Here is a 15,958-nt window from a genome sequence, read left to right as displayed (position 1 = left end):
CGTGCAAAAAGCCACATAAACAAGTAGAAATAGGATGACTATAAAAATAAAATGTTGAAGGAAAAGTTCGGAAGTAGAATGTTGAAATAAGTTTTTTATTTATTTTTATTTATTATTATTTTTTTTTGCAAGTAGAGTAATGTATTATAAATTTTTTTTTGAAGTGATAAATATAATATACTCTTAAACTAACATTTAATTTCGTTTATCTACACAACAAGATTTGAACCCTCAACCTTAAAAAAGAAAGACACCATATGATACCGTTGGACTATAAGCCATGTATTATAAACATTTAATAGTTAATAATAAAGACTAAACAATGATAACATGATATTTTCATATGACCAATGTTTTATAATATAATCTAAAAAAATCCAAATGAAGTAAACACATCAAAAGTAGATATATTAGTCAATACTTATCAATAGATATAGTTTCATGAATATAAGTTTAATTTAATAAAATATAAACAAAATAATATAGAATATAAACTAATATAATATTAAATTTTGTTTTATATATTGAAATTAATAAAATAAATAATATAAGAATATTCATTAAATATCTGTTTCTTACACAAAGTGATACATAACTTCGAACATATAAATTAAAGGTGCATTTTTCACAAAAAACAATTAACAAAATATTACTGTATGAATAAAGAGTTAATAAAAATACAACGATAATCATTTAGGTAAAATTTTAACCAAGTAAAATCTATGAAAGTAAGGATTTGGTCAATATACAAACAAAGTTCCTTAACAGCTTATCCATAGTAGATCTGTAGTATAATCTAGAAAGTTATATATATATATATATATATATATATATATATATATATATATATATATATATATATATATATATATATATATATATATATATATATATATAGGTTCAGGTTCATTTGAGACCATTCTAATTTTGTGAGACCAAATCTAAAAATAATTTTAAAATGTAAAATAAATGAAAAAATCAAAAAATCTTTTTTTAAATATTATTTTCGGAACTTGAATTAACTAAAAAAAAATAAAAAAAATTCCGTTTTTTTTTTTGAAAAATACGTGAAATATTCTAAATAGAATATTACACTGACATATTCTAAAAAATAATTTTAAAATGCAGAATAAATGGAAAAATCTAATTTTTTTTTTAAATATTATTTTCGGAACTTGAATTAACTAAAAAAAATATAAAAAAATAAAAAAAAAATTCTATTTTTTTTGAAAAACACATGAAATATTCTAAATAGAATATTACACTGTACATATTATAAAAATAATTTTAAAATGCAAAATAAATGGAAAAATCAAAAAATTCTTTTTTTAAATATTATTTTCGGAACTTGAATTAACTAAAAAAATAAAAAAAATAAAAAAATGTGTTTCATGGTCTCACAAAATATAGGTGGTCTCAAATGAACCTAACTCTCTCTCTCTCTCTCTCTATATATATATATATATATATATATATATATATATATATATATATATATATATATATATATATATATATATATATATATCCCCAAATAACAATTAGTCTGGTAGTGTTCTTATTGTCTAGTTGATTATTTGTAACAAAAAACTAGCAAAACGAAACCTTAAAAAAAAATCAATTCTCATGGTTAGCAAAAAATGGAAGTATGATGTTATCATATACAAATGCACGAAAATAAGTTCAAGGTCTTAGATTATCCAAATGACTTTAAAAATAAACCCACAAAGAATAAGAAATAAATTGCTAATTTACCAAACCTCTTGGACGTGTTTATAACATATAAAAAGTAAATTAGATGAATATATATTCATATAGAAGATGTAGGAATCGTTTCAAATTTGGATGAATATTTTTCGTCCTTGATTTTATGGGACAGATATATGTATATATAATAGAATACTAGGTTATAACCCGTGGAAACCACGGGTGGTATGTTTATAATTATTATATAGACAAAAGGAATATTGTTAATAAAATTTAAAGTCATCTAGGAACATTGAAGCATAACCAAGAGCCATCATTGAGAGTAACATCCTATTTTTGCTCCACAAATGAAAATAACATGCTATTTTTGGTTTAAAAATAAAAATGGAATGTTATTTTTGCCTAAAAAATAAAAATAATGTGTTATTTTTAACTTAGAAATGAAACCATGCTCTTTTTTATATAAACAATGAAAGCATCATGCTATTTCTACCATTATAGTTAACAACTTCTTTGTAAACAATACACTATCTCTTCTCATAAAATATAGTACAGTAAAATTAGAAAAATATTCCAACAGGAAATAAACTACTCTATCTTTTGGTATACAAATCAACTAAATGCATTAAAAGAGCACAAAAGTAAATTGAAAGAAACTTGGGTTTCCAAACCTCGGTCTTTCACTCAATAGTTACCCGATTAAATCTTGGATCACATCTTAGAACTACAAAACGCATTTTGTTGAATCCTACAAAAATTGCAAATTCACACAATAAGGGTAAAAGCAATTAGAGAAGATAATTAATATTTCAAATCATAAAGCTTGTTGTTTTAGAGAACTATAAAAAAGTTGCTCTATGTAAAAAAAAATCTTATTCCTAAATATAACAATTAGGGAACTATAGAAAGTTTCTTAAAGTGTGAATTTTCGTTCGAAGTTGAATTCACTAAATGTAATAACTATATAAAGTTTCTTAAAATGTTTGATAGGCCATAATTAAAAAGTTAAAAAAATCCATGGTTTTATTTTTCTTAATAAAGACAATAAAAAATCCAAACTATAATATTAAATGATCTTATGAAGCATAGGTAATATTTATAAAAGAAACAAATAATACAATATAAATTGGTTAAAGGGTAGCAATGTAAAAAAAAATGAGGTCTTAACTCTTAATAGTAATAATAGATAAAGACACCATCCGGCTTGTAACTTCTTAACCCAACTGTTTAAACAAAAAGTTATCATTACATCTTCAAGAAACAACATTATATTTAAAAAAATGTTGCAAGAAAGACTTAGACAAAACCTCCAGGTACAGAAACCGGTTGGACTTGGCCAAAAGAATCATTTTCATTTTAGTATCTAGACGTTGAGTAGCCTAGGATGCAACCAATATCAAAGTCCAACATTCTTCCCAAATGGTTTCATTATAGACGAACACCATGATTTAGACACCGAATATAATAGTTAGATTATACCAGAAAAGATTAATTAGATTAGCTGCCCCTTATTCTATCTTGAACAAATGACGATTATGGTGTTGTTTTAATCTCTCATTTGAATAATGAATGCATAATTGCTCGATGCTATTTACCTAGAAATATAAAAAAAAAGGCTCATTGTTTAACTATAAAAAATCTACAAAAAGGAGAAATGAAAATAAACCAGGTAAAAACCCTACATCAAATCAACCACTGGTTCAAAGTTAAGGTTCAATATGATGTTTTCATCTTTAACAACATATCTTTCAATTATACCCTGTAAAAATGACTTATTTATCTTTAATTTGTTGAAAATATATACGATTATTAAATTCAAAGTGATTTAAAAGAAGGGTGAATTTACATGAGAAGTAGCACAAGTGACCACCAACGATTCTATGAGAATGTTGACTCCTGGGGCAGGCCCTTCTAAATATAACACAACTCGGTCAGGCTTCTCGGGCAACACAAATGTACCCTCTAACTTCTCCCACCTCTCTTTGGAAATAGAAGTCCTAAAATAAAAAAGGTTACTCTTCTAACAACTCCTGAAATTTAAATCATATATACAGTGTCCCACAAGTGACTGAAATATGCATTTACCTTATGATTTGCATATACTTTGTTTCTGATCCATGATATTCAGGTTTAAGGGTGGCGATGACATCAACTTGGCCATGGCCATGGCCATGAAGATGGAGATGTGGATGTTCAACCGAAACTCCAACATGTGCAATTAGTGTGTAAGTTAAACCTGGTGCAATTAGATGTGACATTGCTGCTAGCCATGTTCCAGTCCGTCGATTTCTGTAAATTAAGCAATGTTAGTCATTGTGGAATCAGATCACTTCAAAAATGAACACATACCCATAACAGATGGATTGTGAGAAAGGGGTGGGGGAGAAAAGCCACAAAAAAACTCATAAACCAATAATGAAAGTAGGCGATATCTTTGAGGAATTAACACAAACACCTGGTGGGCGAAACTGATGGCTAATGGGTTCTTCATAGCTTTATTGTTTTCAATCTCTTATAAAAATTAAGCACATTTATTAAGAAACTGAAATGGCCTAATGTGAAATTTAAAATCAAAAAGAGGTTTACCTGCGATCTGTGGAGCTTTGTGTGATCTTTAATAAAAATCTAAAAGTGAAATTTTTAATAAAAAAACAATAAGAATGTTGATTATTCTGATTTTTAGATAGAGTACCATTTCAATTGATCAACCTGAACCATAGTGTATGGTAGATTTAATTGCAAAAAACATTAAATTTGTCTAGTTTTGTTAAAATTTAAATCTTCTCATACATTTGCACTTAATTATTGATGATTATCCTGTGTCATCATCTTCATCAACACAAATCTGAGATGGGGTAAAATTCTTCTTTTCAAGCTTATAGATAAAAATGAGCACAAATGAAATAAATTCACAGACAACTGATGATTATCCTATGTCACCTTCGTGATTGTCTTCATGAAGCTCTTTAAAGCCTAGAACTCTGCAATTGAAGGAAGCAATGGTTGTAGACATATATACAAATAGTTGGTGGGTAAACCCCTAAAAAATCAAAAAAATTCAGCTTACATCACTAAAACTAATTACAACTGATACAAATCACAAAAATAAAGAAATGGGAAAGGGGGAAAGAAGAGACATACATGAAAGGAAATGGAAAGAACTGCGACAACCTTACCAATACAGTTGCAAAGATGAAATATCGATTAAGAGGTATCCCATCTCTAGTTTCTTAAAGCGAAAAAACATCGTGATCACAATAAAAGAAAAGATTGTTTACCTCGTTAAGTCTTCACATTCAGAAACCCTAAGGTTGAAGAACATAATGGTGGAGATGAGGTTTATAATCATGATTTATTGAGAGTAAGTCAAGGATTTGAAGCCAAATGGATTACTGAGTCCTGATTTTATGGGATTGATGGAAGATTTTGACTGATATATGGAATCAAGAGGATATCATATGGCCTGATTTAGTTTTAAATAAGATTTGATTCCTAGTTTTTTGGGATTGGGTTGAACATATAGATAATTTCAGAGTAAAATTAGGAAATCAAATGAAATTGAAATTGGAAAGCAATAAAATCGGCTTATCAATTGTTTAGTCGGGAAGAAAGAAAATGAAGGCTTAGAATGATGACAGGTGGCAAATAGAGGGTTTAGGAAGATGCCATTTGGCAATTTAGGAGTCTTTTATTAGGATTAGGGATTCAAATCGGTTATTATAATTTGTTGGGTATTTTCCTTATGAATGAGACTTAATCTGAAATCAATTTAAATTTAAATTTAAATCGTTTATAAATCTAAGAATTTTAGTTCCCTTATTTAATGGCATTTAAATAGAAAGAAAGTTCATATTAGAATTTTTTGGAGTTTTATATTACTTATTTCAAATTTCAAATTTAATACATATCTTGATGCGAATTAATAGAGAAAAATATCTTATTTCAAATCGGTTACCACGTCGGCTATTTTATTTAATGAATGAGATTTAATCATAATAAATCAATTTAATTTTAAATTCCTAACAAATTTAAATCGGTTACAAATCCTATAATTTTAATTTCCTTATTTAAAGACGTTTAAACAAAAGAAATTGTATATTAGGGAAATTTTGATGTTGTGTGTTTTTTTTGTAAAAAAACCTCTTTAAGTCTTTTATTGTTGCGCCGCTCAACACTTTTAATCTTGCAGTTGTTTGTTTTTTAGAAGTCTTCAGAGTAAAAATCATCTGCACATGTTTTTGGTGCAACACATGTATTGCCTCTTCCAATATTTTTTTAATTGCTGAAATCTTGATTATATGTTGCTGAAATCTTATTTTATATTTTTTTCCTTTTTTTTGTTTATTCTTGTTGAATTCTTTTTTTCTTTTGATTTTTTATAGTGAACAATGATAATTTCTCGATGAAATATCATTATTTTTTGCTAAAATATCTTTATTTTTTTTTGTTGAAATATCATTATGTTTTGCTGAAATATCATAAATTCTTACTGAAATGTCTTACATGTGACATCCCCATTTTTCACGGCCAGAAAATGCCGATTTTTTTATGTTTTATTTTCAAATCAGAGTAACATTTTAAAGAAAAATGTTGCGGAATTTGTTCCCAAAAAAAATATGATAAAGATTTATCAAAACATTTATGAAGAAATGTATCTCATTGTATTAAAACCTCGGAATGTCATTGTTAATAGAGATCAAAAACATAAATAGTACAACATAGGCAGACTTTACAACATTTATTTATATCTACTGGCCTATAATCCATAATCTTTCATCAAATTATCCAACTATGCTCTTGTGCCACTACCTGTGAAACAAAAAAACTGAGTGGGTAAGACTGGGGAACCTGGTGAGCACATAGAGTTTTCAACCCACAATAAATAAGTTTATTATTTTCAACAATCATTCAACCCGATTACTCATTCCCGTTATCCTCACTTTACGCCCCTAAATCATCTATTATAAGGGACCTATCCTAAGGAATTTCATCAGGATGGACACTAGTAGGTCCGAAAAGACACTGGTGAACACATCGTTCATAAACACCTACAGGTTGCGAGCCTGCTAGTGTTCCACTGGACTTCCTAGAAAAGTTCGTGGCCGTTATCCATACTCCGCTAGATGACTGGATCATTGTTAACACCGAGACCTCTCATCATGTTATCACACACCAACTATTTCATCTACCCATATTTTACCAAACATATTTGTAGATATAAAATACATATACAGTTCAGATATGAAAAAAACAAAGTTTAAATCTTTCATTTAGTATAGATCTCAAAGTATAACACACACACACACGCACACACACACACACACACACACACATATATATATATATATATATATATATATATATATATATATATATACTTTAGATCTGAAAAGAAAAATTTAGATCTAAAAAGAAAAAGTTTAGATCTAAAGGAAAAAGTTCAGATCTGAAAGAAAAAGTTCAAATATGAAAGAAAAAGTTTAGATTTGAAAAGAAAGAAGTTTAGATCTTTTGTCCAACATAGATCTCATGTAAACATATAATATATACACATAAAACGTAATTTATATAAAATACTTCATATCTATGTGTAAGATGAAAGTAACTATACACTCACTTGATAAGATGGTGATTCTAACTTGGACAACGCTTCGCTTCGACAAAACCGAGAGGTTTGCTTGAAAACTGGGCTTTACGGAGGCAGAGTTTCGAGTCGAAAACTCTTTTTCTTTGAGCCTTCAGGCGTTTTGGGACTCGCCTCTAGCACTTAGGAAGTACTAGGGAATGTAAGAGAGCTTTTGGGGGTAATGGGAAAGAAAGAATGGTTTTGATGTGAGTTTTGGGGGTGATCTACGCCTCTATTTATAGGTTGTCTAGAGCCGATTCATGCCGTGAGACTTAAATTCACGTCGTGGACTTGCGTGGGCACCAAGGCTTCGCCTGGTGCTGACACGTGGTGCTGGATGCAGACAAAACAACCAATTTTAAAAAAAATCACAACTTTCGCATACGAGCTCCGCTTTTGACGTTCTTTATATCCATGCGTATGTATTGACAAGATCTACAACTTTCCTTTTGACTCCATTGGATAACTCTTGACCAATTTTAAATTTAATAGTATGAGAAGATTACACTATTAAAAGACCATATAAAATTCATATCTTCTACATACAGACTCCGTTTTCGACTGTCTTTTTTGTCACACCCCAAAACCAGGAACGACGGAAACGTTTTGGGGTGGAGGACGTCATGTACAGTATCACAACAATGAAAAGTAGTAAACAAGCAACAACATCATACATTGCATTAATAATATAATTTTAATACAAGTGTTCTGACATGTTTTAATAGACACTAAAGTATAAATCAAAATGAAAGATGAGTCTTGAATGAGCTCCATCTTCTCTAAACCTTGCATCGGTACCTGTCTACTGTTGACCTGAGGATACAAGTTATTTTGAAAGAGAGTATCAGCTTTAAAGCTGGTGAGATCATAAGTATTTTAGTGTCTGTATTTGTAATAGAGTATTTGTAAGACTGTATTTGTAAGTATGAGTATGTAAAAGTTTTGAATAACCTAGAAAACCCTATGCTTCCTACTGAAAGTAGCCTTCTACCAAGGCATCTAGTATCTGACTGTGTCTCTTGTAAGAGTGTGTATTTTTCCCAAATCTAACTATCATTAACCAAAAATATAGTATTTACATTACCGTGCATCGTGTGAATGTTCACAAAGTGAATGTAATGGGGAAATAATAATGTACTGTAGTTTTATAATAAGTGACTACTGTTGTACTAACTACCTTAAACCAAATGAAATTTAAAGTAACATGTGATCGGCTTGTATCCTGCTACCGACTCAATAGTAAAACGACGATGTAAGACGCCGTAAAAAATGACATTTGGCACCCGTAGACTTGCAAGTCCCACTGTAGCGAGCAACAAGGTGTAGGATAGTCAATCCAGTATAGATCTATACGCAAACTCATACGCTCCCCAATTAACGAAATTTTGGATACAAAAATGGTCATGGCAGGTAGTGCCATGTCCCATTTAATGGCTCACATAACTGAATGTAATGTATATGTAATGTATGCTAGCTGTATTGTATGTTCTCCCTCTGTTTAGCCTGTATGTTCTCTCTGTATAGTATTGTAATGTATTGTGTGTACTAGCTGTATTGTGTGTTCTCTCTATCTAGCAAGTATTTTAATGTTCTGTGTGTACTAGTTGTATTGTGTGTTCTCTCTATGTAGCAAGTATTGACTCATGCATGAACTGACTCTTTGTAAGATTCATTGTTCTAGTATTAGTATTAGTAAAACCCGAAACTACACCTATTGTATCTTACTACTAATTATGACTTGTACGTATGAACATGGGAGTATACCCTTGCTACCCAAGGGTATTGAATTGAATGGAAGAACCTTTATGACTATATATGTACACATGATATATAACTAATAGTTAAACGACCTTCAGACGAATACCCGATATCCTACCAGACCACATCCCAACGGGGAAAAGGAAATAAAGCAGGTTAGCCATCCTAAGTCCTTCAAACATTACTTATATAACTATACATATCTAGGCATGCAATTGACAATATAAAAGTATAAAAGAAGTTTTGTAAAACCTTTTAAAAGTTTTATAACTAGGAAAAGATGACTTGATGTCAGTTTGTAAAACGATTTGAAAACAATTTATTTGATAAGAACAGTTTAAAGTATAATGAAACCTTTGTTTTGGAAACACAATTGTAACAAAGTTTTGAAAAGAAACATTCAATATGTAAGACAGTTTGATAAAGAGTTATAAACTAGTAAAAATGTTTTGGAAAGCCATTTGAAGTAATCTGTTTGGTAAAACTGCTAAAAGTGTAGTAATTCTATTTGTATGCTAGTTATCAATCACATGTGATTGTTATAATAACTAGCGTGATTCAACTTGTATCCCCCCCCCCCCCCCCCCGTAAAAGCATTTAAAAACATTTAAAAGATAGATTAAGGGGTATGAACTCACCTGTAGTGAGTGGTACGAATGAACTGAAGACGTAGGATTGCTAGGTGTCAAGTGAAGTCTTGAACACACTCTATGATCCTAGATTACATATAATATCACATATATGTATCCAATTAGTCTTTAAACAACTAATAAACAAAGTTAAGACACCCTAGGACATGCTAAACACCTTATACAAGTGTTATAAGTCCCAAGGATTACATCTAAGTGTTGTAGGGAAAGGCTAATGTGTTTGGGGTTCAAGGAAAACTACATTAGGGAGTTTACGATTTTGTGGTCACAACCAAAAGAGTTTACGGTCGTAAGCTCACACACTTTTGACCATTTGTTGTTTGAAGCCTTAAAAGTCCCTAGAAGCTTTTCTACTTGAAGTATGTGACTAAGCAAGGAACTAGGGCACAATTTCACTCCTATTTGGAGTTTACAGTTCCTAAACCATTTTCCTTTGAGTTTACTACCTTAAAATCATAAGGTTTATGGTATTTTGGGGATTTTCAAGTCCTTAGCTCATCAAAGAATGGATCTATGTTAGTTACTTAGGCATAAGAAGGAATATGGTGCATTATGACACACTTTGGGGTGTTTACGGTTTTGGGAGATCCCTAAACCGTAAACACCTATAAATGGGTTAACATGGTGATTTTCATGTGCTAAAAACATCAAGGGAAAGTTCCATACTCGTTTCTAAGCATAAGGAAAAAGTTAGGAGCACTTTGGCACCCAAAATAGGGTTTACGATCCAAGAAGATTTTCGGCCGTAAACTCCTTTTTCTTATGATTCATGAGTGATTTCTATCATATCTAAACATGTTGTAAGCTTTAAAACACTCTAGGGTAGGAGTACTTACAATCCGGGATGAAAGATGGAAGATCCTTGGGAGAGAATCGGGTTTTTCTTTAGTTGAAAATGGAACATATGACTAAAAATGGCTAATGTCTCATATATATATAGTCCATGGAGTTTTTGGTCAAAAATATTATTCGAGCCTTAAACTACAAACTCGTGGAGTTTTGAACCTTTTAAGATGCACAAAATACTCTAGGGCATCCTCTCTCCTGATAACTCTTAAAGTGTAAATCCTGAAATACTCACCCTTATTCTAAAAAGTCTGAAAATTAACAGCAACTGTTCTGACTTCTATTGAATTAAAGGGTTGTAAAGAATATAAATTCCGGGTTGTCACATTTTTATCGTTGAGTTGTATTAATGAGATCTTCAATTCTCCTTTAGGTTGTGTCGGCTAAAAATCGATCGATCTAAAATTCAAATTCCGGACTGTGCACTGCTATGCTAAATCTTAGAAAATTAATAACTTCATCATACAAAGTCAGATTTGGATGCTCTTTTTATGCACACTCTCAGTTTAACGTATACTACGACTTTCGTTTAGATTACTAAGGCTAAAAAACACTTTATCGTAAACTCACTTCCTACGTCACATAGCGTTGTGCTAGTTTTGTTACGAAACGTCGACATGTCATAACTTCTTCGTTTTAACTCGGATTTCAGCGTTTTTTATATCTCCGGAATCCTTGTAACAATCACTACAGTTTTCTTCATAGATATCAGGTTTATCTAACATTTTATTTTTGATGCTTATTTTCATTCTTAATTTATTATATCATTATAAACATGTATAAAACACATAAATTCACATAATTCATATAATACTCAAATAATTCATTTTTATTACTTCAAAATGAGTTACATTTGTCGATCCTAACTATTAAATCATCGCATCAATGCTTAGCCTCAAAACACAGACGTTACAATACATTATTAATTTTTCGGTAATAAAAAACTATTTTAGATTATAAAACCAGTTTATTATTATTTTTTTAATATCTGCAGTAACATGCAGATTTAAAAAAACAAAAACGCTTCTTATTACAGTCTGCAGCCATTTGGTCCGGGTCGTGATTCTTCCACAGTGATTTATTTATCCATCCACTGATATCTAAATTTTGTGACAATTATACCTGTAACGCATGTTTTTATGGGCTTGTCATTAATAGCAATATATTAGTCTATGTTAACCTTTGTAAACTATTTTGAAATAATAAGAATGTATTGTTTGAGTATTATATGTTTTGTGCTTAGTTGTGTGGCTTAAATGAATTAATAATAAAAAGCGTACAAATAAAATAGTAGATAAAGCCGATATATTTGGATAATGTTGTAGTAGTTGAAACGAGGTTTCCGAATATATAAAGAATGTCGAAATCCGAGTTATAACGAAGAAGTTATGATCTGTCTAAATTTCGCGATAGAACCGACACGACGCCGAATGACGTAAAATACAAATTTAAGATAGAGAGATATCTAGCCTTAGTAATCTAAACGAAAGTTGAAGAGTTTGTTAAACCGAGAGTGTGCATAAAAAGAACGCCCAAATCTGACTTCGTATGAGAAAGTTATGATTTTCTAGAAAGTTATGATTTTCTGAAGTTTCGACTTAGCAGTATGCAACCCGAATACTCGATTTGAGATCGACCGGTTTTTAGCCGAAACAATCTAAACGAGAATCAAAGATCTCGTTAATAGTAGTGAAACGATAAAAAGATAGGCGAAAACGGACGTCGGATGAAGAAGTTATGAATTTATAACGGAGTTTTCCTGTCCCGGCATACTAAAAATAATATATAAGTAATATATTTATAATATATTAAAAATAAAGTCAAAATTAACCAACGGAGTCTAAACAAGAGTTGTAGATCATAATCTCACCTACACGTCGATATAAAGAATGTCGAAAACGGAGTTCGTATGCGAAATTTATGAATTTCTGAAGTTCGGGGCGCGAACCCCAAAGCTGTGTCAGAGACCACGATGTGGCAAGCAGTGCCACGACGTGGCAAGTCTTCTGACACCTCCTGGAGTCCCCCAGACACAACTTGCGATGACGCATGCAGTGACGACCAAGCCCACGACGTGGACAAAGGTGCCACGACTTGGCAAGGGCAAAATTTTCCCTATAAATAGATTTGAAGGGCCAGCCATTTAGGGTTGCTATTTTCTCTCCTCTCTCTCTCTCTCTCATATTTTACCTCGATTTACGTGCAAGACATATCCCGAAGCCCCAGTATCATCCCGCGACCCGAAGCGAGTCCCAAAGCCCGAAGATCCCGAGAAGAAAAGAGTTTCCGAGCCGAAGCTCTGCCCACGAGGAGCCCGGTTTGTTTAAAGATCTTCCATATCTACCGAAGAATACTACTTCTACAAGTCCTAGTGCTGTCCGATCATCTTCTGATCAAGTGAGTGTGTAGTTACTTTCTTCTAACACATAATTATGAAGTATTTTATACGAAATACGTGTTATGTGTATAATTTGTTGTTATATGTGTGAATGTATATTCACTTTCTTCAATCTCATAGATATGATTTATTCTCTATGAAATACGTGTTATGTGTATGTGTCTCATCTGTTGTTTGAAATATGTATTAAATGAGAATGCTATACATGTTTTAAACTATGTATAAAAATATATATTTTTATCTACTAATATGTTGGATAGAACATGGGTAGATAGTTGATGTGTGATAAACAGATGAGAGGCCTCAATGTTGTTTTTTATTCAGTCATTTAGCGGAGTTTAGATGACGACCACAAACTTTTCTAGACAGTCCCGTGGAACGCTATCAGGCTCGCCACCTGTAGGTGTTAATGAACTTGGGTGTTCATTCGCTGTACTCCATCCCCCTCATGGTTGCCTTATTTGATATATATTGTTGGGAAACCCCCGAAGCATGTGTTGTCGCCCCGATGAAATATTCTTAGACTAGGTCCCTTGTGTTAGTTATTTTAGGGACATAAAGTGAGAATAACGGGAATGAGTAATTGGGTTATTGTTAGTTGATGAAAATTAATTTAATTATTTATTGTGGGTTGAAAACCCTATATGCTCACCAGGCTCCCAAGCCTGACCCACTCAGTTTATTTGTATTACAGGAAGTGGCGCAAGGGCATAAGATGGATGAATCATCAAGTTGTTTTGTTTACAAGTTTGTATATGTATATATTTGTTGAATGACTTGTAATGTTATCGTCTATGCTTTATGGTCTGTATCGGAATATGACATCCCGAGTTTTGATTAAATAATGAAAATACATTTCTTTATGAAATGCTTTGGTAAATATTATTTTATCACGTTTTGTTTTTGGAAACAAATTCCGCAACTCTTTTAAATCAAAATGATTTACTTTGAAATTATTCTAAAAGCATAAATGAAACCGGTCTTTTCTGGCCGTGATTTTGGGGATGTCACAATACCCTTATAGTCTATTTTAATTATGTCTTTTTTTATTACCAAACATGCGTCCGCCTCGACCGCTCTCTCATATACACACATATTCACACACGCACATAGCGAACAAAATCTATAATTTCATTTTAAGAACCCAACTTATCTATAGCCAACCATTTATAAGTATCATTTCTTAAGTTTCACTAAATCATCTGGTTTCACCAAAAAGTAGGAATAATTAGATGCTGAGTGGTGGAGTGCTCATTTTTCTTGAGCTATTTAAGAGTTAGCATGTCTTCTCTATAATAATGGTTGTGGATTGTTTCTTTATCCTAATTGCAAACCTCAAATCATTCAACATCAAGTGGTTATTGGGAGATGGAAATATTTGTTCTGGTTTGTTCACTGACAATCTTTTCTGCAAATTGTTGATGCTCTAATCAATAAAGAGTCTTCTCATATTGTTATCTGGTTCCCTCATGTGAAGATTTTAGTTAAAGATGCTTTTGACCTTGTTTGCTTTTTCCGATCAATATCAAAATTATAGATGGAGCCGATGCTCCATGGTGGTGGTGGTTTGATCAAAGATGGAGTTTGTAGAAAAATTAATTTGGGTTTTCTGTGGGTTAAAGGAAAAAAACAGAACATATTCAAATCGTGAAGGGAGAGGTAAATTATGAAAGGGAGAGTTGATTGATTTAAGAGTCTTTCTAGTTGCTGTTTGAACGAACACGAGAATGATAGAATTATTTTTACGCTGAATTATGGAGAAGAGATATGTGTGTGTGTGTGAGAGATAGGAGTAGACGTAGTTAAAACAAAAAAAATGGAGTTTTTTCTTTCTTAAATAACTAGAAGAGAGGGTAAAAGTGTCAATAAATATCAATGGTAGTGGAAGAATAAAAAAATTCCGTGCAGATATCAACGGCCATTTGGTCCACATTTTCTACTGCAGAGGGTTGCAGATGATCCGCAGACTTCATGTATTTTTGCTTCAAAAAAACAAATAACAACTTGATGTTTCAAATAACTTATTTCAAATTCCAAGTTTAATACAAATTTATTTAAATTCCAAAACCAAATCAACAGAGAAAAATAATTTATTTCAAATCTATTAACATGATTTATAGTTAATTTTCGTAATGAATGAGATTTAATTCTAAAAACTCATTTTAAACTTAAACTCATAACAAATTTAAATTGGTTACAAAATCCAAATATTTTGTTTCCTTATTTAATGGAGATTACACACAATGAAAGTGTTCATTAAGGAAATTTTAAGTTTCAAATAATTTATTTCAAATTTTAAATTTAATATGTATCTTGATTTATTTAGATTAAAAAAAACAAAATTAATAGAAAAATATATAATCTATTTCAAATCAATTATCATGATCTGTAGGTATTTTTTCTTTAACGAAGAGATTTAATCCTAACATATCCTTTTAAATTAAAATTTCTAACATATTTAAATCGGTTAAAAATCCCTAAATTTTAGCTTCCTTATTGAATGACATGAAAGTGTATATGTAGGGAATTCAAATAACTTATTTTAAATTTAAGTCAAATCTAGTACATAATTCATTTGAATTTTAAAAACTAAATTAATAGAAAAAAATATGTGAGATTGCCATGACAATGTATCATCAGAATAAATGATAAATTTTTGAACGTTCTAGAAAAATGACATGTGGTGTAAATTATTTTTATTAGATAATATATATATATATATATATATATATATATATATATATATATATATATATATATATATAGAAAAGTTCAATAAAAAACCATTATTAATCATAAAACCAATGAACCAATCCAAAACGTCGAAATTTAAAGCGATCAACGGCAAAATAAATGGTTGTAGACATTTACTATGAACACATATGCACCAGATTATAATAAAACATTTTTTTTTTCTTTTACGTTTTTTTAGCTTAATTCGTCTTCTTTCGATAAAGATCAATATTGATATAT

The sequence above is a fragment of the Lactuca saligna genome, chromosome 2 (assembly GCF_052625555.1).
Source record: "Lactuca saligna cultivar CGN05327 chromosome 2, ASM5262555v1, whole genome shotgun sequence".
Taxonomy (NCBI): Eukaryota; Viridiplantae; Streptophyta; class Magnoliopsida; order Asterales; family Asteraceae; genus Lactuca; species Lactuca saligna.
Note: the sequence above shows the minus strand (reverse complement) of the source record.